The sequence below is a fragment of the Elephantulus edwardii genome, unplaced genomic scaffold (assembly GCF_000299155.1).
Source record: "Elephantulus edwardii isolate Elephantulus edwardi_28Jun2011 unplaced genomic scaffold, EleEdw1.0 scaffold00084, whole genome shotgun sequence".
NCBI lineage: Eukaryota > Metazoa > Chordata > Mammalia > Macroscelidea > Macroscelididae > Elephantulus > Elephantulus edwardii.
The window spans coordinates 4,236,821-4,243,868 of record NW_006399834.1 but is presented as its reverse complement, the minus strand read 5'-3'; positions in this window follow the sequence as shown (position 1 = coordinate 4,243,868).

The following is a 7,048-nucleotide window of genomic DNA, read 5'->3' as shown; positions in this document are numbered from 1 at the left end:
TCATAAGATCATATGATTCAAAATGTCCCGTGCCAAGCCATCTCATTTTGCCAATACCTAGTATGTCAATATTTATGCGTTCCATTTCTTTCTTAACAATGTCCAATTTTCCTACATTAATGCTTCTCACATTCCACGTTCCAATCACTAGTGTCTCCTTAAAGGAGTGATCGCTGTGGAAACAAATTTTATTTCAACTTGAATTATTTAATAGTCAGAGAATTATTTGATCTTTTTCTTTGTATATTTTGCTAAATTGTTACTCTAAGAAATCTGGAGATTTAGGAAAAATCTATAACTTTCAAATTCTAGTTTATAAATTAGTGTATATGATGGCATCTTAGTATATTTTTTCATTTCATTTTATTTTTTAATCTAGTTTCAATGATAAATAAATTAAGTGAGCATGTAATTTTTAATTTGTATAATTAGAATTTTTGTTTCATTTTGAATGTTGGTGTGTGTAAGGTTGGAACCAACTCATAGCTGACCCAATGTTGGGCTTTCAGAGTCAGTAAGGAATTACCCATCTTTCTCATACTTTATTTGCAATGCCCAACAGGAATTCATAAGTAAAACTTCTACCCTAAAGATTTACAGCTTTGGAAACCCACTGAATAGTTTCTATGCCTTGGAATTATTTCAAAACTGTAGTTGCATGCTAAGTGCACTATTTTAAAGATCCATTTGTTTTTGACATGCCTAGGGCATAGCTTGTAATGGGAAACAAGGGAGCAGAGATCCTCAACCACTGACACTATACAATTATTCTCTTGAGCAGTTTTCAAATACAAGTTTGAATCACAGGGGAAGAAAATATATTGTCCTTCCAAAATTAGGTATTTAACTCTAAAAAGGAGCAAGCTAAAAGTCAGTTAGGCTTTTACCAACTTACAAGAAAGCTGAGTTATATAAAAAATCTTGAAGACATTTATTAAGTGACTGTTATTGCATTACTGTATATGCTGGTTATTAAAAAGTGTGATGACCACCAACAGCATATGTGATAACTTAGAAAAAAGTGTAATCAATGGAGAACTACCACAATGAAGATAATAAAATACTTTATAATAGAAATACAAAATAAGATGCTTAACAATCTGAAAAATATTCAAAGATAACACTCAAGATTGACAGAGAATTGAATTGACAAAATTATTGAGAACATTGAAAACAAGAGGGAATGGTTGCCTATTTCTTTGCTAGTTCCGTTGGCTCTGCCCTCTAAAAAATTCAAAATTTAGAATATAATTGGTGATGTCAAGGAAGTGTTAATAAACCCTTTTCTAAAACAAGTATTTGTCTTGGATCTGGCACTTTTTAATATCAGAGATACCCATTGTCCTCAAGTTAACTCCAATTAATAGTGACCTTGTAGGACAGAGTAGAATTATCTCATAGGGTGTCTAAACTTGTAATCTTTTGCCCTTGAAGTAGCTTTGAAATTGGAATTAATAATATTTCTGATAGCAACTGTGGAATTAAGTTAAAATGGCTCTTCCAGCTATAGTGTTTCATGGAACACTGCAATGTGCCAACTTTGCATTACAACCTTATTCAGAAGCAAGATATTTGTTGTGTTAGTCAGTTAGCATTAGGATGGAATATCTTGTTTCTTTATCAAAAGATATGACCCAAGTTACCACTCTCAACTTTCCTGGGAGTGTGGTTCATAGCTCTAAACTCCTACATAGAGGAATGATCTTTGACAGTATGATACTCTTTGCTCTGGAGACTGCATTTACCCTGATCCAGTTACCCTGAAAACAACAGCCTGCTTGCACCAGGCTGATCATTGACCAGCCTCTGCCACTTCTGGCACATGCATCGGCCTATACCAGCCACCTCTCAAGCCTCTGCTGCTGCCAGCCACCAAGTTAACAAGCTGGATCTATGAAGAACAAGTCTTTGTTACCTGTCAGCTGTCACAACCTAGTAAGCTATTTCTCTGATTGTTTTTAGTTCTTGTAAGGTAGTGTATTGAATGACAATTCAAAACCATAGGCTAGAGTTTGAAAGCTCAGAGGAGGAAGATTACTTGATATTAGAGATTATGAGGGAGCTCTGGGGGCCTTGAACTGACAACCCAAAGAAACGCAGTGTGAATACACCAGCTGCTGCTCTGTGGGAGAAAGATAGGCAATCCCCTTTCACCCGATTTACAGTCTCTGAAACTGGAAGGTCAGCCATAAGACAGTCCCAGCTCTAAAGCACATAACAACAAAGAGATGATATAGTGGGGAAAAATTTGGAAAAGGTGAACATTTAGGACATTTGTATCTCCTCCATGTAGAAACCAGTTTTGTATGAATCCTTTTAAAAGGAGTTATTTGAGCAGCAGCTGAGTGCTTTAAACACTGTACTCTCAGGGAAACGGAAGCATCAATGATAAAGTAATCTACAATTTCAGGATCGTGCCTACCTGAAGCTTTCAGTCAGTCACTAAAATATGAAGTACAGAAACTTCTAATTTAGTATTTATACAATGGAATGGGCCAGGCTTTATTCAAAATTTAGGTTTTCTCAGACACGAATTATTTGCAATGAGAAAAGCTGAGTGAAATAAAATATTTCACATGAACTTGCCTGACACTTGATTTACTTGTCTAGTTAAGATAGTTATTTCAAATTTACCAAACTCAAGCTGGAAAAGAACAATTTAGGAGTAAAAGGTGATTATTGAATTGAAAACAGTTATAAATTTCAGCGATCACAGATGTTAACATGAATGTTCATTCTATGCAGTTATTGAGAAAGATTAGACTGTTACATTTTAAAAGGGGAATTTGAGGTTGAAAATCTAAGGCTTTAATGAGGTTTCTTATTTAACCTGTATGTCCACAGATAGGGGCCTTTCCAAATTACTGAGGAGTAACAATGTCAGTTTGAGGACTAGGGTGTGTCTGATCCAGGCGACAGTCTTTCTGATCACTTAACATGCACCTGAGAGCTGATTAATGAATGACGATGACAGAAGAAAAATTGATGCCTTTGAGCTGTGGTGTTGGGGAAGAGATATAAACATCCGATGCACAACCACAAGAACAAACAGCTATGTCCTGGAAAGATGCAGCCAGAGTGCTCCTTGGAGGCCAAGATGATGAGGCTACCTCTCACATACTTCAGGCATGTTGCCATAAGAGGCTAGTCCTTGGACATGATGTTCAAAATGGTGGAAAGTCAGTGAAGGAGAAGAAGACCCTCAACCAGGTGGAATGACACAGAGACTTTTTTAATGGGATTTAGTGTGTCAGGAGGTATGAGGATGGCACAGGATAGGAGGGAGTTCAATCTGTTGTTTATGGGGTCATTACATGTTGTACTTGACTCGTCGACACCTAACAACAACAACTACAACAACACCATTGTCATTGAGCTGATTCTGACACTTAGGGACCATATAAAACAGACAAGAATTGCTTTAAAGGGTTTTTGAGACTCTAATCTTTCCAAAAGCACATCTTTCTCCCACAGAGTGGATCTTTCTGTTGCAGCCTAACATTTAAAAGTATGTACTACCAAGACAGTTTTAACACTTGTTCACAACCAAAAGCCAAACCCACTACAGTAGGATCAATTCCACTCCTAATAATCCTGAATGACATATGAGAACTTCCCCATAAGAATGCGAAGGCTATACATCTTTAAGGACACAGACTGCCACACCATCTCCTACAAAGAGAGCAGTCAGTGAGTTCAAACAATTTACTTTTAGCAATTGAGCTCTTTAACCTCTAAATGAACAGAGTTTCTTTAAAAATCATTAAACAACTCAAATTCAAACTTTGAGTGACTCAAAACTGATTCATCGGCGGTTTCTGAAGACTGTAACTTGCAGGAAGGGAGATTGTCCGTCTTTCCTGGGCTCATGAATTCAAAGCTCCAGGGTGGAGCTGCCTTTGAGTTAGCAATATAATTCCCTATGGACGCTTGCCAATCATCAGGGCTTTTACTACGCATGTGTCATCCTAAACTTTGAGACTTATCTGTCAATTTGTTGTATTGGGGAATTGATCTGCATTTTGTTATTTATTTTGTACCTTGGATAACTAACTGTATACTTGCTTTTTTAATCATTATTTTAATCAGCACAGTACTTGTCTGTCAGTTTACTCTACTTGTGGGTTACTGTAATGTTGAAAGGTATCCCACTGGTGTATCAAATGCCAGAGGGGTCACTCATGGTGGGCAAGTTTTCGTGAAGCTCCTAGATTAAAACAGACTGACTACAAAGAAGGATTAGCCATCCACTTCTGAATTAACAGGTCTCTAAAAACCCCATGAACAGTATCACAGGATAGTTTCCACAAAACCAAAATATCCTTGTTGGAACTACATCTAATTCCCTGGAGAAGGTGTATCGGGACACAACAATACACAAATTTTGTACTTAAAGTTTTATGTTGGAGGGGAGACAACTATTATATACCATGTTAAAATACTATCAGTTTATCAATACTTTCAGAATTCAAAATATGTTAATACTTTAACAATAAGACTTATAATATGTTAACAAAGAAAAACATGCTAAAATTCTTACCAACAATCCCCTCAACATTTTCTAATCTATCCTTTTCTCAAGCCAACTCTAAAGAGCACTATGATCAAAATTACTAAAAGCCTCCTCACTTGTCTATATATTTAGCTCCCAGAATCTCAATACTCATACTAAATGGAACTCCTTAAACAAAAATGTGTTCTTTATCATTTCCGTCATTTTTATTTAGTCATGGATCTTCAGGAAAGAAGACACAAGGAGCTAACGATTTCTAGTCTATGCTTAAATCTGATGTTAGTCTCCCCCTCATCGTCTCTTACGTGCTTAGATATCATAAATGACCAGCACGAGAGCTTAGGCCAGCAAATCTTTTTCATATCTGTCCTTTGCCTCTTACAGCATGTCCTTGCTGCCTATCCTCTTTTCAAATTTTGTTTTCCTCTGAATGGGCTATTGCACTGATGGCTTTTGGCAGCCGCAGAGTGTTAAACTTGCATATAAAATCAATCTGTGGCCAGAGCTACAAAACAGGACCTACTTGAAATGATTTTTTTCAGCTCTCTGGTTACTGTCATATTAGAGTTATAGTGGAATGGGCAAGGACAATAATTCATTTTGCTTTATGAGAAATCTTTATTTTTTAAGAGCCACTGCTTGACTGATTTCTTTTCAGAACATCCTCTGGAATATATGCAGCACGCTGAAGAATTTAAAATTCCTTTATTGTGAGGAAAAAAAATCAAACCAGAGTATCCTGAACCAAATTTGGCATTAATCTATAGAAATTTACTGATATTTTATAGTACATTCATTTTTTTCCCCCAAACAGGAGAGGAATCCCTACCTGAAAAACATTTCCACACTAGAACTCTCTCTTTCTTTTCTTTCATTGTCATCAAGGAGGAACTGACTTACAGCTGACTCTCCAGCAGGTTTACAAAGGTTATAAATGACACAAGAAGATATTGCTTATCTTTCTCCCTTAGAGAAGCTGATGGATTCAAACCTCCTACCTTTGGTTTGGCAACCCAACTCCCATCCAGTAGGCCACCAGGGTTCCTTCTCAAGAATATCCGTGTTATTTCATAGCAGTTAATACTTCAAGTTTGGTGTCACCCAAATCCAGATTAATTTTCTAATTCTCTCTTTGAAAGATATTGATTAATGTTCTTGAACCAATTACTTGCGTTCTCCTCAATCCTCTCTAGGAGAAATATAATTAAGAACTAAATTTACTTCCAAACTAGAAAGCTTCTCCACAAATATAAAAGTTAAATAAAAGTATTATTATTAAATAGTCAGTAGAGCACAATGTAGCAAAATATGATAGAACACAGACAATCTGAGAAAAAGACCGAAAAGTCATAAAGAAATCTAACACGTTTATACAGATGAGTGGATATGGTATTTAAGCTAAAACTGTTAACTTTCTTATAGTTTTATGGCAGGAGGTAGATTTGCAGTGTGAAGCCCAGATTACCTGGAGTTATAATAATCTCCTTCCAGGAAAGTGAAAAGTAAGGGAGGATTATCCAAAATTACAATTTAAAAGGATGGCTCATAATTTATGATATAATATTTATGCTATTTTGGAAGAAAGTTGGTGAGCCTCTTTCATTACTTTCAACACTGGTAATTACAACACGTTATTTTAATTTTTTGTCTTCACATCTCAACATCTTCAAGTGAAAATATATTGATAGTTCTTATTTTTAAGATACTAAAGCAGAGATTAAAAACTAAATTAATAATGCATATAATGTGGTTAGAATACTAATTTACACAAAGACATCTCTGCAATTAATTATAGTAAGTACTATTCTTATTGCCTGCTAATATTAAAAAGTTATTCCTAAAAAAAAAGTTATTCCTGAGTAATTTTTCCTCATTGCAATCCTTTAAAATTAATTTAGTGACATTTCATGAGTAGCTACAACAACAAAAAATATAGAATGCTGTGAGAATAGACAATTTTTAAATATTCAATTCTAAAAGAAAATATCTCTTCTTTTTTTCCCTTAGTTTAATTCAAAATATGTATTTTTATTTTACTGTTTCAGGAACTATTCCAAATTTGGTAATTGTTTTAGTTAACCAGTGCTGTTGTAACAGAGGTATCACAAGCGGATGGCTTTAACAGACAGAAGTTCCTTTTCTTACAGCTTAGATGATAGAAATCCAAATTCAAGTTGCCTGCTTTAGGGGAAGACCTTTGTTCTATGTAGTTTTTGAAGGAAGGGTCTTGCTTCTTTTCAGCGTCTGTAGGCCCAGGTATGCTGGGAGTGCCTTGATTTTGCCAAGAATCAAAAGCTTCTTAGCATTAGTACCTCAGACTAAACAGTGATTGTTTTTTTCCCCCTTGAAGGTACTGGGATGTATCCTCTGCTCAATTTTCTCCCCTCTTATCTCTTGTAAGATAAAAGATGTCATAGGTCACACTGTAGAGAAACTTTTCTTATATCAGAGTTGTGATGGGACTAATAAATGTTGTATTCTTCTTAATCTGTTTATAACTATTTGGTTTATCAGATTATGGAGGATCATGTCAAA